We start from the raw sequence: 21291 nt of genomic DNA, 5'->3' as shown, positions 1-21291 counted from the left end.
ATGGGAACACAAAGAGAGGGGCCCTTAAACTATTCTTAGTGGATCAGGAAAGGCTAAATAGAGGAGCTGACTTCCAGCCAACTCATGACCAAGCAGAAATTGGCCAGGGACATAGCAGAAGTAGCAAGCATATACTTACATCCAAAATGACATAAGTGCATAAAATAAGTGCACAGAAATAATTTATGTTCACAAAATAGAAAAAAATCTTTAAAAATCTATTCCATGGGACTCTGTTTTGAAAACACCTAAAATTAACACATTATTGATTATCCAGATTTGTTTGTCAATAAAGACCTGGTAAGCTATTTGCAAAAATGATCTTAATACCTATGGGTTCTTTGGAAAATTTTGGACAGTGTAAATTTCTAAGAGTGACTCTAGAAGTTTGTGTGATTTCTGTGTTCTGTCCCCTGCATGAGGGATTTGAGCTGCAGGTAACTATTGCCCCTACAGACAACTACCCACCTGGCATCACCACCTCATCACTAGCCATCAGTGAATAACTAACTTTCGGCGCCTAACAAAGAAAATAAATTGTTTCTGGTGATGTATTTAATTTCAAAGATATATGGCCTAGCTTTTTGACATCTAACTGAGTTAGTTGTTAGTTTTTGAGAACCAGAACAAGAATATGCTTTGGGGTTGCGTGAGTGGAATGATGTTGGAAACAAATAGCCCGGATTGAAGGGATTAAAGCAATTCAGTCGTTTTTCTTTGTCACATGTGCATTTCTTAAACATGGACTTTCAAAGGACACACCCCCAACGTACTCTTATTTTCACAACCTACAAACAAGTTGAACCCCAGTGAGTTGCTAAGCACGCACAAACACTGCCAGCCCCAGGTGGGCCTGGGAGGTCGTCTTGCTGTTTTTAGACCTTGTGTCCAACCTGCCAGGGGTGAGTAGCGCTCCCTCTGTCTTGGCCACTCCTGTGCTTCCCCAGTCATAGAGGTTGACTCACGCACAGAACTAGGGTTCCACGACCTACTACAGACCCCCTTGTAACACTGCCTTTGGACATTGGGTGGCTCGACTTGGGCCCTCAGCTCTTGCTACGTACCTGGTTCCTGGCATCCATACCCCCAGCTAACTCTTGCTGGCGATCTGGATTTCTCTTAAAGCTCTGTCCTGCGCCTGTCCTGCTCTCACCACCAGAGAGGAGTGATCTCTCTGCCTCGCCCACGTCCCTCCCACTTGGATATTTGCCAGCACAGGGCTGACGCTCACTAAGCCTTTTGGATACAGCGTATTGCTTGACGCCCCCCGCAAGGAGTCCAGACCTCAACCCACGTGCCCAGATCCTGCTTCCCCCTCCTGCCTGCCTGCCTGCCAGGGCTGTGGAGGACCCAGCACGCTCCTGCCCAATGTCACCTGAGTTAGGACAAAAATCAGAACCAGTTCTTTGGACACACAATAAACGTGGTTGGAGATAAAGAAAGAGTCATGTCTTCATCATGGATCAGATGTCAGAAGGCATTTGGGTTTTTGGTGAAATAACATAACACCTCTAGAAATGAAGAAAACTTACCTTTTAGAAATGATTTTGGATGTGGGTCATTTCAAACAGTTGTGAAATAAATGGCTGTACTGTGGGTGGATTTTTCCGTAGCTTAGAGCAAAGAATCACCTACGTATTATCCTAGCCTTTTTAGATTTACTGTAGACATCTGTGAAAAATTATGAATTGGCCTTTGTTACAAGCCTTTTTTTGAAACCTTTATTTCTGTTCCAGTGTAAATGATAATTGAACTTCCTTGGAAAGAGGACCCAGAAATGCGGTTTTAAATACAGTTTATGTCAGCTGATAAGAGAGTCCACACAGCTGTTAGAGATTTTCACGCTACTGACAAGATAACGCTTTGCAAAACAGAAGATAAAGTCTAAAATTTTGTTTACAGCCTGTAACTAAAGTAATTGTACAGTTAGTATACACCAGTTGATGTCAATGTACTGTAATTTTAGTGACATAAACGGTTCCTTTGACATATTTGTTATTTAAAAAAGAAAAAAATATAAATAAGTGTATAATTTTTAACGAAGTCCATTTAGGCAAACTGAATTCTAGTGTGACAGATACCTGTTGACCTACGCAATCCCTACATCAGGTGTTCGGGAATGTTTATTAACTATTTCATTCCTCTGTGAGAGTCTAGCTGGCAGAGAATACTAATATGTATATTACTTACTACCTTAACTTAAAAGCAGCTTCAAAACACAGGAGAAATCAGATGTGGTGCCTCTTCTTTTTTTTCCCCTTCCAGATCCACAAAGGATCGGTTTTTAGAACTGAATATCATGTTTTCAAATCCTTGCCGTGGATTATCCCGACGTGTTTTATTTGGAAAGTGAACTACACTCCTAATACCAGTTTTTACTAAGGAGCTGATACTGTAATAGGTATTTAGTGCAATGGCTTAAGTGTCAGGCTGAGCACCTGAGGCTGGTTTTAGCCTCTGGCACCCTATGTGGGCTGTTATTAACCGCTTTGAGCTCTGGTTTCCTCTTCTGTATAATGGGATAATAATGTCACTTTCTCATTGGGGCTTTAGAGAGTTAATAAACATGGTTTATGCCAACCACTGCTCCATATGGTGAGCCACACGAAGCGCTCAATGTTAGTTTTTATCACGTTCATGTATTTTAACACAGCTAAAAGTGTTTGATTATGATTTTGAGGAACATCTCTGACAGTATGGATTCGGTGCTCAATCATTAGCGAGAAAATCATCATTCCCAGTTTTGGTTAAACTCTGCTTTTTCTTCAAGGCTTTTGGCCGAAGCAGGGAGAGGGCAGAAGAATGCTTAATATCAAAGCTAAGTTGGTGCCCATCTGAAGTAACAGCTCACGCGTGGGCTTTTTTTTTTTTAAATACAATTTGCTTTGATTTGATTTGCTTCATGCATCTAAAAAAAGCTTCCTCGTGGTGTGCAAGTCATTATGCCTAAAGAACTGAACTCAGTTATAAGTAAAATTCATTTAACAGCACAAGTATGATTGCATGTGGTTATTCATTCACAACATAAAATAGCCACATAATTCAACATATTTGATAGTGTCTGCTCATGGAACTGCAGGGAATTCTGCAGACCTCAGACAAGAAATGCGTAAGTTATAGAAGGCAGTATCCATAATGCTAATTATTCCTGACAGCATCAATACGGCAAACTATAATAGACGAAAATAGAAGTTTAAGGTGTGCCTCATTATATGTCTCTATAGGACACTTTAGTGGACCCTCTATATGTAAAAGATGGCAGTGATTTAATGCATGGATGGGTGTGGCCACAAGCCTTTGTATCCTTTCTTAGGAAGATATTTGTGGAAACCATCCGTTTGAAACCCCGTCTCTCCCTCTCCTTCCCCGTGTGCTGCTGCAGCTCAGCTGTGTTCAAAGTCAGGCCTTGCTCATTCTCAAAGGGATAATGTCTTGGTCCGATCTGAAAATAATTAGTTTCGTACTCAGAAAAGGCAGAACTAGATCTACATGCAGAATAGTCCAAGGTAATCCAATATAAAAATTCACCTAACCTGTATCTGATATTTATAGATGGGCATGGCTTAATTAGCATTCTAAATTGGAATTTTAATAAATACTACCCAGCAGTGACCAACTTACGTAGCATTTATCTGGGGAAGCGAGCGTGCCCAAGTACCAGTCTTCTTGAGATTCATCTTGACCCAAGCAGCGATTTAAGACGTTAAGAGCTTTCGTTCCTCGATTAGAGTGTTCATCTCGCTGTCTCCTCATGTTCTAGTCCAAATCCAGACCTGCTAACCTGTGTCATCAAAAATCCAGGGGTACGTATCGGAAGCATTCCCAAGTCCCTGGGTCCTGGAAGACTCTCAAGGTGCAATGTTTTACCTATTCAATTCTTCTAAGATTCCAATTGAATACGCTTTCTTCATATTCCAGGGCCTAAATCATTCTACAGTGTTTACTGGCAATTACTTCAGATAACCCTCCCCCCCCCCCCACCCCATGAGTCACACACGTTACAGTGATTCGTGTAAGGATCCTTTTCAAAATATTACGACTTAGGAAGATATTTGCCTAAGAACTTAGAAGTCTTTCAGTGCCCCACAAAATATCTATTGTTCTATTTTTTGACCCAGTTTTACTAAGGTGAATTTCAAAACCTTGAAATAACTTTGAAATTTAGACTGTGTCAAAGGCATGTTTAAATACTTTCTCTGATACCTTAACGATGTCCTAATTAAAGAGTGAACATACTGATCATTCAGGGAAGTATAAGCACGATGTTTGTGATATTCACGTAAGAGAATGTGTTTGTGAGTCACGATTTTCGAAGAGCCATTGTTACTGAAAGCAAAGAACACTGAGGTGCAGAGACTGTGCTTCAACACGGAGGCACATCAGACGTTTCCGTGAATGACAGTGGGTGTGCTGGATGGTAAGGAAAACTGGAGAGGAAGAGTGTTCACCGGAAGGCAGGGGAGCTGTCTGCACATCCCTGTAGCGTTACACGTAAAAGGCGCCCAAAGTCAAGGCAGAGATAACCTGAAGAGGGACAAGAAATTGCTGTTGTTAAATCAAGGAAATTGAGAAAAGGATATGATCTGGTAAATGAAGTTGCGGGGAGGGGGGAGGACACTGGTCCTTTCTTAAGTAGCCATTTTTTGGCTTACTATTTTTAGATGAGAGTTAAAACGTAGAACGACAGCTAATGATGCAAAGATCTGCTGATTGATACTAGTACTGCAAAGTGCTGCTTGTTGTCTTTCTTTATTCATAAAAATACCTGAGGGGTTTGCAGGGCTTGAAAGAAAACACGGGTGAGTCTAAAAATTCAGGAACATTCCGTCATTCCGTTCTTAGCTTAATGGAGGAAGAAGCTGAAAGGGATGGAATGTTCTGGAAGAAAGAGAAATTAAAGGAAGGAGGGACGTTGGCCCGGAGGCCACGCAAAAATAACGATGAAAGTGCGTCTGGAGGGAAGAGAAGACGATCTTTTAAAGTAAAGATGTAGTAAGAGCCGGCAGCATCGAAGTGTCCCGCGTTCAGAGTGAAGCCCGCTGGAACGCCGCAGCAGGTAGGCGGCCCAGGTCCGGGCTGTCCGGCCCGGGCGCGTCGTCCACAGTTCGCTCGGACCCCGTGAGCCCCCGTGTGCAGCCCCGGAGACCGCCCTCCCTCCCGGCGGAGCGGGCCCGGCGCCACCGACGGCGCTGCCGGGGGTCCGAGTCCCCGGCCGGCACGAGCCGGGCGCAGGGCAGCTCCGCCCCCCGGCCCGCGGGCCCCGGGGCCGCCTCGAGGGGCCGGGCCTCGGCAACCCAGGCCGAGAGGCGATGCGGGCTGAGCCGGTGCCCCCGCCGCGCTTCCCAAGCGACACACACAGACACAGACACACACACGGCGCGCGCGCCCGCCGGCGCTGGACTTCAGGCCCCGCCGGCCACCTTCCCCGAGCGGCGCGTCCCGCCAGCCCGAGGACTTCGTCTCGCGGCGACGACGGGGCGCGGGGCCACCGCTCGCGTTCGGACGAAGGCCACAGCGCCGCCGCCGCGTGAGGCGTGAAGGCTGGCGGCTCAGGGGTCGGGGTTCATCCAGGTGCTGGGAAGGAGGTTCTTCTGTGAGCGCAGCCAGGTCGCGCTTCCGGGACAAGGACCGACTTGCAAAGATCCACAGCTACGCCGGAGAAGCCCGGGACGGAGCGCGGGCGCGCGCGCGCGGAAGGCTCCGGATCGCGGCCTCCAGGGCAGGCTGGCGAACAGCTCGGGGCGCAGCGCGCACCCCCCGCGCGTGGGACGCGGCTCTGGGGACGCCCGGCCTGCGCGCGCGTGCGTGCGTGTGCGTGTGGCAGCGGGGGCGGGGGGCGCGGCCGGGAGCGCGGCCGCCTGGGCGCGGGGCCGGCGGGGCGGGGCGGGGCGGGGCGGGGCGGGGCGGGGGCAGGGGCGGCCCGGCCCGGCGCGAAGGGGTTAAGCGCCGCCGCCGCCCCCGCCCCCTCCGCGGCCGGGTGTAAACAGACGAGCCTCAGCCTATCATGTCTGGCGGCCGCTCGCAGCCGGAGCCCCGAGCCCGGCGCTGTAACACGAGACGCTCCAGACCGCGGCAGCTTGGCAGCGCCGGGCTCGGCTCCGCACGGCCACAGCGAGGGCGCGCCGCGGCAAGGTGGGTGAGCGGCGGCGGCGGCGGCTCCGCGGCCTGGGGGGGCTCCTCGCGCGGCTCCTCGCGCGGCTCCTCGCGCGGCCGGGTCGCTCGTTCGCGCCCGGGGACCGCGGCGGCGGCGGCGGCGGCGGCCCCGCTGTCCTCCCCCGTGGCGTCGGGAGGGGAGGAGGCTCCGCGCGGGTTGGAATCGGGGCCCGGGCGACGTGAGCATCTGACCGGCGGGGGCGCTTTGACCGCTGAGGGGCCGCCTTCGGGGTCTGGAGGAGGCGGAGGCTGAACTCGCTGGAGGACTCCGCGTCCCTCGGAGCGGCGCAGGTAGCTGCGGGGAGAAGGGTCTTTTGTTCGCGCGGTTTTAATCGGGTGGATGTTGTATTGTGAGTAGAGTCCAGGGCTAACCCAGGACGTAGCGCCGTGTGTTTCCCCCGCGTTCTGTTACTTTTGCGACGTGGCGTGTTGAATTCGTGGGGAGCACATCTGGAGCCGGAGGGATTTGGGATCGTTTCTGTCTCCGGGGTTTCAAAATCCGCCTTGAGCTGGAATTAATCAGCCCTTGGGTTTCCTGAACTGAGGTCCGTCGTGCCAGCGGTTTAGGGCGGGGCGGGGCGGGAGGCACACGGTAATCTGGCTAATTATTAAAAGAGCAGCTCTCCTCCTGCAAAACGCTCAGCGTGTGATTTTTTTCCCGGAGAGGGTTTTGCAGGGCAGAGTCTCTAAAAGAAATCCCGCTTTTCCGTCGTGCCTCGGTGCCGGTCGCTCCCGTGGAGGAACTAGTTGGGAATGATTTTTGGAAACAACTTGCGCACTGTCTATCGAAGTCGGAATCATTTACCATTTATGTGTGTGTCTTAGTAAAATAAAACAAGGATCCGTGGCAGCTCTCAGAATAAGTCACATTTCCTCCCTCTCCCTGTGCTGGCATCTCTCTTTCTCTCTCTCCGAATATCTCCTAAATGGGATGTACAGAAAATGCGTGCTGTGTCCCAAAGCCATTCTGTCTTCCGAAAGCCTGAGATAATCAAATTCAGCGCCGTTAAGAGGGTGTAGTTGAAGATTTGATCCCCTTCCACTGAAGTGGAAATACTTTCAGTAATTGAAAGCAGATTCACGTCTGGAGCTGTACAAGCCAAGGTTTTCATTTTTAAAATAAACCTTTTGTTCTCTGGCTTTAAAAGTTCCGGAGAGCCATCCAGAGACCTCTGTGTGCTAATCGTTAAAGTAGCCAAGGCTTGAACATACCCAGGGAAGGCCTTTGAGAAACACAGCCTCCCTGCCTCCGGGCCTCCCTGCCTCCCTGCCTCCCTGCCTCGCGGTAGCGGACCGTTGAGAGCAGGCTGCACCGTCGGGGCCCCGCGTTTCGCTCTCTCCCCGGATTCCCAGGCGTTCAAATGCAGCTGCACTGTTCAGAACCCCCAAACCCCAAGGAGAGCCCATCTGTTTTAAGAGGTTAAAAAACTTGAGAAATTTTGGTGTTATCCCATTGTGTGTTGCGATATACACAGTTTGGTGCTAAACTTTGTAATCAAGCATGAAGTATGCTTCATGTAAGCAGATGCCGATCATACCTCAACCGGTAGATTGAAACGTACGAAATATGATCGCACGTTAACATGGTTGCTTTCTCATCTTTGGAGCCTACGTGTTGAAAGCTTTTAAAAACTGGCTCTTGAAGACTGAAATCAGGATGCATTCTAGACAAAGAGGGAGTCACTCACTCTTTTTATCTGTGAAGATTGAGAAGGATGGTGGTGTACAAGAGCGGTACCTTCTTCAGGACAGGGAATCGAAGATGAATTGTGTAGTTAGGAGGGAAAAGTGAGAAGAGTTGCGCTTTTAACAGTGATAACTGAGATCAGAGAAAAAACAGAAAGCAGTATTCCAAATATTTTTAATAACTACTTTCTTAAACCTAGTTTGGTGATTATCAGTAAGATGTGAATGGGCGTATTTACAGAGTGTGACATGGCAGTTTGATTTCCTAAAAACTACTTGGTAGCTCCGTGTTTTACCTGGTTTCCTCGTCTTGATAGTTAATCCTTTGAGCACATTAAAATAAATATGAAGTGAATAACTTGGTCATGATTTAAATGATGTTTTTGTGAACCTGTCTCACGTAAGAGTCCTCTTTTACGAAATCAGTATTTAAAAGATTCAGCAAATCTTTAACTACCAAATAAAATCTTACTGCATTTTGGTTGTGTTGCATCACCTTTCTTAGATATCAGTGGCCTAGTGTGTGGCATAATAGAATTTAATTTTCCTCAAAGATTCAGAAAGAAAAAAGCAACTTCCTGTGGACCCTTACAGATGTCTGAACACTGATTTTCAGTGTAAGATCCTTGTCTAAACATTTAAACTCACGCTTTCTGTGACTTCTATTTACTGTTAGTTTTTCTGTCCTTACTTTTTTTTTTTTTTTTTTTTTTTTTTTACTTGGTAACGGGTGTGCACAGGATCTTCTGTCATCTGAAATCACATATTCAATTTATCACGGGATTCCTTCCTTTCGTAATGTAGGGAAGTGGCAAAGGAGGCACTGTCTAAATGCGGCGATCTTGATAATTAATGCCATAAAATAGATTAAAATGCTGTATTCCAGGTATTCATTTCCTTAAAAGGGCCACCAGAACAGCGTTGCTAAGCACCCGTCACTACTGCAAGTAACAGAAAATGACCCAAATTAAAGAACCTGTTCTAAGCTGTATTCTTGCATTTTCTAAAGTGCGTTTCAAAAGGTTTAACCAGACTCATTCAATTAGTGGAGAAAAAAAGCATCTATTTTCAGCTCTGATCAGCAATTAAGAGATTGGGCTTTGGAACATCAGTTTCTTTATGTTTATAATTTATTTTGTTTTCTAGACTTTAAACAATTGTGAATAAAGATTTTTAACAAATCACCTTTCTGACAATACAAACGTAAATGCTAAACGTAGGGCAGTATATTTGCTTTAAATTTCTGTCTAATTGAGTAATTTTTATTAGCTTTTCCCTCATTTTAAAAAAGTTTAAATTTTATACTAATATGGTAAACTACTGCTTCATTCTGGATTTCTTACACTTTCTTTGTGAAAAACAAACAAACAAAATATATATATATATATATATATATATATATATACACATGCATACATACATGTGTGGTTTAAACTAAAGTATGGTTGTAATTATTTGATCTTATCCTAGATATGAGTGCTTTAGCACCAAACCCTTGAGAAGTATTAGGATATTTTTCCTTAAGGATGTTTGGATGGTGTGAATTTGGTACCACGAAGGAGATAGAGTGATATGTCGAAGAGAGAAAGTAAATAAGTAAATTAGGGGCAGTAGAGTGCTTTTTTTTGTTGTTGTTTTTTTTAAGAATGAAGTTAGCTGTACCCTTCTGGGTTAGACCGGAGCTTCTACGTAGTTAGGGCTAAAAACCTAAGCCACAACTATTGAAGTGTTTAATGAGTTAGATCTTCCAGGGACCTGGTTCTTAGCTAATCCAACAACAGTCATAAATACAAGTTGGGGAACTTTCTGGCCGAGGAAAGGATTTGATGGATAAGGGCTGTTAGAGGAATAGGAGAGATGAGACAGGAGTTCCCAAAGGTTTAGATTAGGATTATTAGAAAGATTTTTTGCTCTATCACATTGATCTGGGCAAATTTAAAGCATATAAACATAGATATTAAGTTATCAATCTTAAGTGATTATATATGAAGTGATTCCATATCCTCAGACACTGAATATTTTTAAAGCCAACATAACACTTAATTCTTTCTTCTGAGAGAGAGATTTTACAATAGCAATTCATTATATTTAGTTTTATCAGATTGTTTGGCATTACAGACTAATCTACTAATAGATCATATAAAATACATGAGATTTGTATGACTTTTGTTGTAGTGTTGTCTAAAATGGAAAGTCATTTATTGTAATACTTGTTTACGTCTAAGGCCTTTCAACTTGAAGTCTCAGTTTAGGTATTTGGAGTTTGTTGTTTGTTTTTTGACACGTCAAAATGTGTTTTTCCCCATAGAGAATAACATTTTGATGTGTAGAAATGATTTGAGCATATGTATTTGTAGCAGCCTTGAAATGGTATATATTTTAATATTTTAAGAAACCAGTTGTTTTAAAATTGGTGTTTATATGTTGATTTTAGTTAGGAACCTAGCTGCTTAGTTACAAATCCTATGTGTTTAAGTTTTGAAATATCTACTCTTACTTTTTTACCACAAAAGGATGAAAACAGCTACCTCTTTGGTATCCCAGAAACAATGTATACCATAGATGTCACTGATGGGAAATTCATTTCACAAGGGAAGAATAATAATTGAAAAGTGCCCACAAATATTTGAGGGCCCATCGCTTCTAAATAATAGTTCGAGTTGGGAAACCACATACTATAGTATTTGAAAAAGTTTCTCTCTTAAGTGTTGTTATCCCCGTCTCTTAAAATTAAATACTATTTCACATAAAAGTCTTGTTTTGTACATTTAGAAGGCATAATGGATTCTAGAGCATTCCAAAATGACTAATAAAAACTAATGTAGAACAGCACTTTAGTTTTTGCTACTTAGACATCTTAACCTGAAATTTTTTAAAATTAAAATAATGTGTGGGCCTTTCCGTGACTTTTTTTTCATGTTAGTGTCTGCACAGCCCTCCTTTTTCCACAACCTTAAACTGTTTCCTGCAGGCAGAGGGAACCTGCTGTCTAGAGACCTGTAAAATGGAGCCTGGAACTCTTTTTCTGCTTTTTCTTTGATATAAAACAAAACCGCCGTATATAACAAATTTAACACTGTTAACGTTTTCTAATTATTTAGCCATTATTTCACTTTACCTCCCGCTTAAAAGTTGTACATTGGTGGAGTCGACACCTGGCTGTGCCCTTAAAAGTTTGTCCTTCAATTCCTGTGATAGTAGGGGGCAGTACTTCCCCTTGATTACCTTTGTTCAGGGAAACGCGGAAAGGCCAGGGTAGTTAAACCAGGCCATTTGGATCTGTGGGGTCAAAGTTAGATGCGAGGAAAGTGGTTAAATGCGTTGTCGTCCTACTGAGCGCGTCTTCTGTAGAGTGACCTTGATGGAGGTAGAAAGAGCCAAGCGGTTAAATGCGTTGTCGTCCTACTGAGCGCGTCTGCTGTAGAGTGACCTTGATGGAGGTAGAAAGAGCCAAGCGGTTAAATGCGTTGTCGTCCTACTGAGCGCGTCTGCTGTGGAGTGACCTTGATGGAGGTAGAAAGAGCCATTTGGCTTTTTCATGACAGCCACCCCTGCTTGTTTTGTCACTGACACATCTTTACATCCCCCTTTTCCTGTTTCCTTCTTTTTGTTTTCAAATAGTATTTCCTCCGATCCTAGGCCATCAGAGTGAAGGGGAGAATTAAAGATTAGTTTCTTTTTAATTGATAGTAGATTTTCCTTCATACGTTCATTTCATACATTGATGTGTATGGAGATATTCCTTCATTAAAAATTAAGGTGATCAGGCTGGCTGACCGTTCTGTATTTGCTTTTAAGGACCTTTTTAAGGGTGATGATTAGTCTCTTTGCAAAGAAGCTGCTATCCTGCTACTTTTCAAATTGTTTCTCGGCTGTTAAACGGAGAGACCTGCCAACCTCAGTTTTAGCAGTGGGAATAACGTTTGTTTTAACAAGTGTCTAGGTATGTTGACTTGAAGGGTTTTAGTAGTTCTGTTGCTGCTGTCCTAGAGCCGTCACTTCCCTTAAAAAGGTAAAACCAAACCGGAAGGCTTTTAGTTTATATTTCTTAACTTTATGGCCAAGATTTTCCTTGTGATGTATTTTATGTCAACTCCATTAAAATGGAATTCTTGATTAAATATTTGGACAAGTATTGTTCAGTTATAGGAAGAATTTTATTAAACACAGTACAAGATCTAACCTTTCTGGAAACTCCAGTTAAAGCAATTAAGTGCTGCATACAAGATTGTTTTCCTAGGCAAAGCCGTCAAACATCAACGATCGGCATTTACGCTTTACTTTTTGCTGAATTCTTTTTATTACAATTAATCAGAACTAAGTACACATCTTTTCATAAGGAAGAAAAAACTTGGCCCGTTATCAAAATTCCTCAAATATCATTTCAGACCCCATCATCACGCAGTGAATTATGTAACACTAAAATCTGAGGAACTCAAAATCGCCAAAAATAGTACCGTCAGGCAAGTCAGATTTTCTTGATCGCAAAGGATTTCTGTCTTGAAGGACTTTTTATTTTAAAAACAGACGTACTGAATTGAAATATGTTTAAAATGAATTATCCCTCCCCACCTCCCCCCTGTTCTGTTCTCACAGTAAGGACCTTAGTTCAGGCTCTTTTCGTCTCATGTGTGGACTTTTCCATGAGCCTTCTCCTCTGGTTTCCCTGCCTTCTGTCTGTCCCTCCTTTAATCCAGCCTGCACACTATCGTCAGAGTTGTCATTCTGAATCATACTTCTGAGCATGGCACGTCCCTGCATAAAATCCTTGTTATGTCTTTCGGATCAAATCCAAATTCCTTAAGTGTGTTTTATCAGGCCCTTCGTGATCCCCCTCTGCCTCTTTGCCGCTTGTACCTTTCCATCCACCACGCTTCAACATTTTCGCTTGGTGGTCGTGCCACTTACCTTCTCACAGATCTTTTGAGAGCCTACCTGCAGGGCGTTTCTTCTTTGAAGCCTTTGCTGTTTGCCCCAGGCAGAGCTGGCGCCTGTAGACTCCATGGCACCTGGGACAGGTTTCTGTTAGGGCACTTAACACATTATACTGTTTGTTTACAATTCAAGATCACCTAATCCAGACTACCTATTTTATAAGTGGAGAAGCAAGGCTAACGTTTGATTTGTTATGTATTTACTTAGTCCTAATCTCTGTGCTGTACCTTTTATATGGATATTATTTTTATCTCATCTTCAGAATGAGAGTTTTGACTCCCGGAGTTAAGTACTCTTATAATCTCCCTTTTAAAGATGGGGAAACTGAGGCCTGGAAGAGTTACCTACGTTGCTAGTTGGACGTGGGCACATGCCTAGGACGTGCTCCTGCTTTCCCTCGAGGGTGACTGGAGATCACCACCTCCCTCCCCAGAGCCCCTGACTTCCAGGCCAATTTTGGCATTAAGAAAAGTTATTATGACATCTTAAAACACCTAATATGTAGCAGATGGTTTATGAAGGAAATATTCTTACTCCCTATTTTATAGATGAGAAAATTGAGGCTGAAGAGATTAAGTGATTTGCATAAGGTTATTCAGCTACTAAAGTACAAAGGCAGGTTGCTGCTAATCTCATATTTATATCATTCTTCATTACTGAATTCTTCCTCTGGTTTAAATATCAAATTGGATTTTCTTCTGACTTCAGTTCTAACTTTGCTTTACATGTAAGTTCTCTTTGCTGTTACAGAATAGAATTATGCCAGTATACAACCTTTCCTAAATATTGTCACCATTGAATGTTACAAATATTTCCATGTCTTTTCAAGGCAGATCATGTAATTTATCAGCAAGTACTTATGGAGAGAGTATGTGTTTAGTATTGTACTCTGTTTTTAATCTTTAGAATTTTTTTTTTTTAGTGACCCATGATCATAAGTGATCATCTATGATATAGCTAATGTCCACTCCTTGGCTAATATGCAGTAATGATTAGCATCATTGATTAGAAAATTAGTACATTATGCCTGTATTGACACTTCTATTCCCTATTTAATGGTTTGTTTATTTAGTTGATGACTAATGCCTTTACTAGTAAAGGCTAGTAACACATCAAAATGGTAATTATTGAACCTGGCAAAATGATAAATTATGTTTGTGTTTATTTCTTTGTGCCTAAGGCTAATCTGGTGTTCTTTTCTCTTTCTTCCTTCCTTCTCCTTCCTTCCTTTCTTTCAAGTTTTGATATGCTAAGAACTTCTGCTTAGGAAGTCAAATAAATTAGCATTTAAACTATTATCTGGTGGTATGACCTTGGAAAAGTTGCTTGACTTTGAGTTGTACCTGTGAAAGGAGGGAAGTAAATCAGATCAGTGGCTTTAGGTAGTATGGATTCTTGTAGAGGTCCTGTAGGATTTCTTCAGTTAATTCAAAATTCTTGAAAAAAAAACCAGACTGCAGATGGTAACAGAGCATAGCATGCACAATAAAATATACAATAAACATGTATGTCTTGCTTCTATGCATATATTTGCATTTTTGTGAGGGTGTCTTTGGTTAGGGAAGTTAGGGCTCTATACTGGCTTTTTTGTTAATTCGGCTTGCCTAAGGAATAAGACGAGAAAGCATCCCCTGCAGAGCAAATCTGGGAAAGGTGTATCCTTACTCACCAGCTTCCAGAGAAATGGGTAACGTTCGGTAGACCATGTATGCTTGCTACATTTGTGTTTGGTTATAATAGAGATTCTGAAAATGAAGGTGGTTGTCCTCATTATGAATAGATAATTACTATTCCCAAGTTCCATAATAGTACCTTGACCAAAACTTTTTTGAAACTATTCTTGAAGTTGAGTTTATTTGCAAGACACAGGTAGTTCTTGTTATGTAGTTCTTGTTATGTAGGCATGCCTCATTTTGATCAAATACCAATTTAGCTAGTTTGATTGTTTACCTTCCTTCACGGGCCTAACAAACCAACATTTGGCTATTTCACAATATTAGATCTCTACTCAGAGAGAGAGGGTATTTACTACAGATAAATATATTCCATGAGGCCTTTTCAAAAGAGAAGTATCAGTGTTATATTGAGAAATGACTGCATTATCTGAAGAAGATGGTAACTCCTGAGACGGCCTGCAGAAGGCAGCTATTTTCATGTGGATGAATTCTAGTATTTTTTTAAGAGTTGAGTGGCATTGTATTATAGCCCCTTTCACATGTCAAGATTAAGGACTGAACCCTTACTGGGCAGAACAATTAAATTTAGAAATTTAGAAACTAAAACTTTATAGTTGTTTCTAATGTATAACTGTTTATTTTAAACATTCTTAGACTTTTTTAAACCACTAAGGCCTGTAAATGTGTGATAATATGTTTGGTTTCTTTAAAGTATATTTAAATTTCATGCATATTATATTTCATACAGAAAGCTAAGCTCAGTCTTTACTTTTATGCTTCCAGTTAGGAATAGGGACTCACGGTGCCAGGTCTTTCATAAACTGAAAAAAATTATTTACTTTCATGCTCAGATATCAGTATAAACACCTGGTTTATTGAAATGCTTATTAATAAAATATATTTATTCAAGTAGTGCCTCAGTTTCTCAAGAGCTGGGCATTAGAATTTTAAACGTACAATATCTTTCCACCTCAGTAAAGGCAGAACATGGGTAGAGTTAAATATTAAAGATTTTTTAAGTATATTTATGGAGAAAGAAAGTTGATAGTATCTTTTCATTTAAAAAACATCTCCTTGTGTGTATTTTATCAAAAGCATCTCCAGCCCCTATTTCTGGGAATATCTCAATTAGCAATAACAAGATATCTACCTCTAAATGCCTAGGGGGTACTTTAATGAGATACCTCATTGGAAGGAGACCGATTGTTATTAATCTCTGCAGTGTGGAATGGAAACACTCTGAAACAGAGATAACTAGTTCTAGGCTCTAATAAAATGATAGATCCCCATCATGACCCTAGGGCAGAGGACCTTACTATTGAATAAAGGTAAATTTGAGACCAATATTGAATTTTTTCTCTATTTCTTAAGTTCACCAAGAATAAAATTCTGTGTATATTAGACTGTTCCATTTAGGAGAATTCTTGTGTTACACTTATTTTTTGACAACGTGGTCGATCATAACCCAATGAAAAGCTACTATCTGAGAGCCTGGTTCACATTGTTAAAATCTATGTCAGCCACGAAAATCAGCCTGCTTTTACTATAGGCTAAACTATTTGAGGTGGCAAGCTGAAACCCACAGTAAAGCACTGAAGTTCTGTGCCTGAGAAGCATACATACCCACTGCCACTGGTGGTTGTGAAAGGGCTGGATGGAGGAAGGCAAGAGGAGGAGAGAGATGGGAGGAGTGGTCCAGGGGTTTAGCTATTTCTGTTCCATTTTATTTGTGTAAAGTAAAGCATGAGATCTGAAATCAACAACCTTTTGTGGTACTGTTCTGTACATGCTATTTATCGCACAATAAGGAAAGACCCATTCTGTATATTTCTGTTAAATTATTAATGAGTGTTAACCTGGTTTTTAAAATGACATTTTTTTAAGCCCAGTGATTGAGTTTAAGTCATTGTACCCTGTCATGGTTACTGTAGCACATTTTTTTTCTCAGTCTATAAAATTAGAAATCAGTATGTAATGTTTAACTATAACATATTTTAGGAATGTATGTGATTTCTTAAGGAAAATCAATTCATAAATTTTAAAAAGTGAATTTACTCAGCATGTTTTCAAATGTATTTATTTTTGGCTGCGTTGGGTCTTCGTTGCTGCACGCGGGCTTTCTCTAGTTGCGTCGAGCGGGGGCTACTCTTCCTTGCGGTGCGCGGGCTTCTCATTGCGGGGGCTTCTCTTGTTGCGGAGCACGGGCTCTAGGCGTGCGGGCTGCGGGCTGCAGTAGTTGTGGCACGCGGGCTCTAGAGCGCAGGCTCAGTAGTTGTGGCGCACGGGCTTAGTTGCTCCGCGGCATGTGGGATCTTCCCGGACCAGGGCTCAAACCCGTGTCCCCTGCATTGGCAGGCGGATTCTTAACCACTGCGCCACCAGGGAAGCCCTACTCAGCATTTACTGAAAACCTACTGTGTACCACCTGGTATGCTTTTTACCATCCTGTTCATGAATCATACAATTTTGAGTCCATTTAGACTAATTTCTTTCCATTTATGTATATACTCAGTCAGGAGTCATATAAAGTGCGGATTCCACAAACCAGATGTTGTTTGGATCTGCCTGTTACGATGCAATCGCAGTCATTTTTGTTAGTATCTTCCTCACCAGCTTCCCTGACTTTACCTTTCCTCTTCAATCCCCAAAAAGCGAATCATCTCTCTTGGGGATCTCCTTGATTTTCCCTCTCTCCTACTCAGGAAATCATAGTGTCGTATCAAGAAAATATTTGAGCCTGAAGGAAGGAGGAGTAGGATTGTGGAGAGAAGGCATTCCAGGCAGAGGGAGGCGTGTGAGCAGAGCTGTAAAAGTGGAATGTGTGAAGGCATATTTGAGAAAAAAATCAGATAACCTACTTGGAGCATGAAGTTCATGAAAGAGAAATTTGGAAGATAAGGCTGGAGAAGTTGGTTGAAGCCAGGACATGGAGGACCTTGAATCTCAGGAGGAAAGGGTTTATTTTGATGCTCACTTGGGATCCACTGGGTATTTGGCATAGAACACAGTGACCTGACAGAATATGTTTGGGGGAGGATCTCTCTGGTGGATGAATTATAAAAGGGAGAGAGTAGAAAGAGAGAAACCAACAATGAACTTTTCCTACTGTTGTGTTCAGTGCATGACTTCCTCTGAAATTTTACATCTTATCAATGTAAGCTTCACAAAGGCAGGAGCCTCTGTTAAATTTGGTATGCTCAGAGCCAAGAACACTGCCTGGCCCTTGGTGGTGCTCAGGGAATACTTGTTGAATTGAATGAACGAGAACACCAAGACCCAAAAAGATTAAGTGACTTTTTCGAATTTACACAGCTAATCGTGACAGACGCAGGACTGCATATTGGTGCTCTTTTGACTGTGCGGTGCGAAGCTGTCATTCAGGTCATTTCCACTAGCATACCTTCTTCTTTCTTCCTTGTCAACTCTTATCTTAACTTCTCAACTCATTTCTTCCAGCAAGTGATTGCAAAATATCTCATATCTTACATACTCATTACAGCCTCCGTGGAGCTCTTAGTAGGTCGCTTTCATACCCAGATGTAATTGGTTAAATTATTTATTCTGCTGCTTTTTTTTTTTTTTTGGATGGCAAACTCAAGGTCAGAGACTGTATCTTCTGTTTAGGGTTTTGTTTGTTTGCTTATTTTATTTTTCAGCAGCCCTCGTCTCCCAGAACACATATACTCAAAACACTTTCTCTGAGCATGGAAACTTGTTGACTGACTAACCAACCTTCAAATCTGTCTTTTAGTTCAAGTTTTTGAGAAGTTACACAATACAGTTGAAATTATTTTTGTCAGGTTGGAAAAGGACCACTTAAAATTTACTTGATAGTTTTGTAATAGTTGAAACAAGTAGTGAAATGAAATTTTTAAGGGTTTTCCAGCTCTCCACTTAAAGCAGTAGTCTTGTGAATTTAACTAACTAGTTTATCATTTTGCAACTTAAAAGCAAAAGGAAAAAATTCAAAGATATTCTGTCTGACTCTGTGAGACCACCTTGAAATAAGATACCACAAAAAGAGAAGTATTGTATGAAACCATTGCAAAAACTATGAGATGACCCACTATTATTGTCTGACTTTTACTCAGTAATATTACTCAGTCATTGTCTCTGTACTCAACATATTGCTTTATTTTAGTAGAACAGTGTAATTAGTGGAGTAGTTTAGTCCAAGTATCTCTTACTTGTGTAAGTATTTTGTTATAATGTCTTTCCCTGAAAAAAGTGTTATTCATTAAGTGTAATAGAGGCTCTTACTATGATTAATAAAATGTTAAGGAATCAATGTTTTTAAATAGACCAAGAAATTGCCACACTTTTATAAACATTTGTAGTTGTCAGTGAATCATTATTAGATCTAGGGATCTTTCCCTCACAGTTGACAGGATAAAAGGTAGAAATACTGTACTCATGAAATGTGCGTTTCTCCAAAATAGGAAATGTTCACATACGATTCAGAGACGTCCTGATATTATATAACTTTCCAGATTTAAAACTTTTTAGAGAAAATTTCACAATTTACTTCAAAATGAATTAAAACTACTAAAATATGAACCAGGCTTATGCTGAATATGGCAGTAATATGTAGTTCTACAAGGTATTAATTTAGAATTTTTAAAGTCGAAAAAATTCCACAATAAAAACCCTCAGGCTTTTTACGCTACAGAAAGATAATTTTAGAGAAAAATGTGCTTTCAGGTAGATTTTGTGAGAGAACCATAAGTCTGTATAGTACTCGTTTTTACCTTATGACTTTATTACCTTGTAACCACGTAATGTTATTTTGTATGTAAATAAGATTAATATATTTGTATTTTTGTTTGTTGAATTGGAAGCTTTCTGAATATGCCTCTGCTCTCATTGCTCAATATTGCCTGCCTAGATGTGTTTATTCTTTTGATGCTTACTCCCTGAATTAAGTAAGTTTTAATCTTTGAAAGTCCTTTGACATATTTTAGAGACAGAATTTCTGAGATAATGTCACTGAGGGTTTTTGGAGGATGGGGCAGGGGAAGGGAGTATTGATTCATAATTCTTAGGAGAGTTGAGTAAAGTGATCTACATAACCCATTAAAGTTATTTTCTAATAATTAAGTCTTAAAGAAAGAGCTTGAGCAGAGTGAAATAAATGTTTGCAGTGGTTTTATACAAATTTCTAAAATAGGACACTAAAATGTTTTGGGGGCAAATATATTTGCTGAAATTTTAGAGAACTGGACATTACTCTTCCAGCTATTTAATAGTAATAGTACACTGCTAGAGTATTCGGTTTAATTTAATGAATATGTATTGAGTTACCTACTCTGGGTTTACATCAGTGATTTATTAATATAAGATATAAGAAGCTCACTAATAAGTATACAGGATAGAAAGAAAGTAAAACTAAGTAGTCCTTGTAACACTTTAGTGCTTGTAACACTAACATTTAATAAATATTGACCAGTTCATTGTAAAAATAAATTTTTTTATTTTTAAGTTTTCTACTTCTCATATTAGAGGCCAAAGTTAAGTCCACCTCTCATTTCTGTATTAAACTTTACTAAACAGAGACAAAGCTAAATCATTACTGAAGGTTGAATCCAAAATACAATACCATTTTGAGTCGTAGTTTTAGGCTGCTAGGCTGATGGCTTAGTTCATATTTTAGTGTAAATCACCAAAGAATAGATCAAAACAAAACACTGTCCTAGCCCAAGAAAGATGCAGTTCTTCATTGGCTGGGTTTTTAGGCATTTGAAGATGTACTCCTTTCCTAGGGCTACTATGACAATTATTACAAAGTGAGCAGCTGAAAACAACAGAATTTATTGTCTCACAATTTTGGAGGCTAGAAGTCCCAAGTCACGACATTGGCCGGGCCTTGCATCCTCCGTAGGCTCTGGGGAAGAGTGAGACCTTGCCTCTTCCGGCTTCTGGTGGCCCAGGCATTCTTGGGCTGGTACCCACATCACTCTCATCTCATCTTCACTTAGCGGTCTTCCCTCTGTGTCTCTGAATATCCTTTCCTCATCTTATTATTTATTCATCTTATAAAGGGACATCAGTCATTGGATTTAGGCCCACCCTAATCCGGTATGACCTCATATTAACTAATTACATCTGCAAAGACCTAATTTCCACATGAGGTCGCATTCTGAGGTTCTGGGTGGACATGAATTTTGGAGACACTATTCAACCCACTGTAGAGGAAAAGGAAGTAGCGTAGAAGAAGGAGGTAAAAAAAATGGTCTTCTTTGCTGTTCTCAGCTTTTTGCTTTCCCATTCCTTAGTGGGTTTAGATAAGTTAGAATTGAGTGTTCATACCTTCATACTCCTATTCTTTTGAAGATATTTTATCTGCCAAAACTGATTTATGCTTCTTTTCTCCTGAGTCTTATGGGAACTTCCAGTGAGAGAGCCATGGAATTTTGAATGTTGGCTGTTAAGTCAGAGGGGAGATCAAAATTTAGTTTTTATACTTCTTTTTTTATTTTCAGAATTTTAAAAACTAGAAAGAAACAAAAAATGATTGAGACTGCCATACTACAGGTATAGCACTCGGAGAATATAGTTATAACCTTTCTACTTGTAAACTGAGTGTCATAGAGAATGCTGTAGTTATTAATTTTGATAAACTTCATGTGGGTATGGTCTGTTGCCTCTCAATTTCCCTATAAGTTTTAAACTTATAAACTTTTTTAATGAAAAAAAGAAGCAGTTTGATAAATAAACTTTATGATTATCAACAAAGCTTATTTGTAATTTATTCAAAAAAATTACCCTTGGCTTTCAATTTAAGTTGCAAAATTGAAATATCCATATATACCAGAAAATAGTTTTTAAAAATCAACTATATTTT

General features: G+C 41.1%; 1 protein-coding gene across 2 annotated transcripts in view; it reads left to right on the top strand.

Annotated features, from left to right (window-relative positions):
* The first annotated feature begins 5997 nt into the window (after positions 1-5997).
* TENM3 (teneurin transmembrane protein 3) overlaps positions 5998-21291 on the top strand; it is a 311183-nt gene continuing 295889 nt past the window's right edge. The window contains exon 1 of one of the 2 annotated variants that reach the window (XM_068532312.1): positions 5998-6132. The gene's annotated coding sequence lies outside the window, so the exon portion shown is untranslated. Of the gene's footprint in view, positions 6133-6370; positions 6445-21291 lie in introns of those variants that run through there. The other variant, XM_068532313.1, reaches the window with a different exon arrangement.

The sequence above is a fragment of the Eschrichtius robustus genome, chromosome 21 (assembly GCF_028021215.1).
Source record: "Eschrichtius robustus isolate mEscRob2 chromosome 21, mEscRob2.pri, whole genome shotgun sequence".
NCBI lineage: Eukaryota > Metazoa > Chordata > Mammalia > Artiodactyla > Eschrichtiidae > Eschrichtius > Eschrichtius robustus.
The sequence above is the reverse complement of the archived record's forward strand: the minus strand, read 5'-3'. Positions and strand labels throughout refer to the sequence as shown.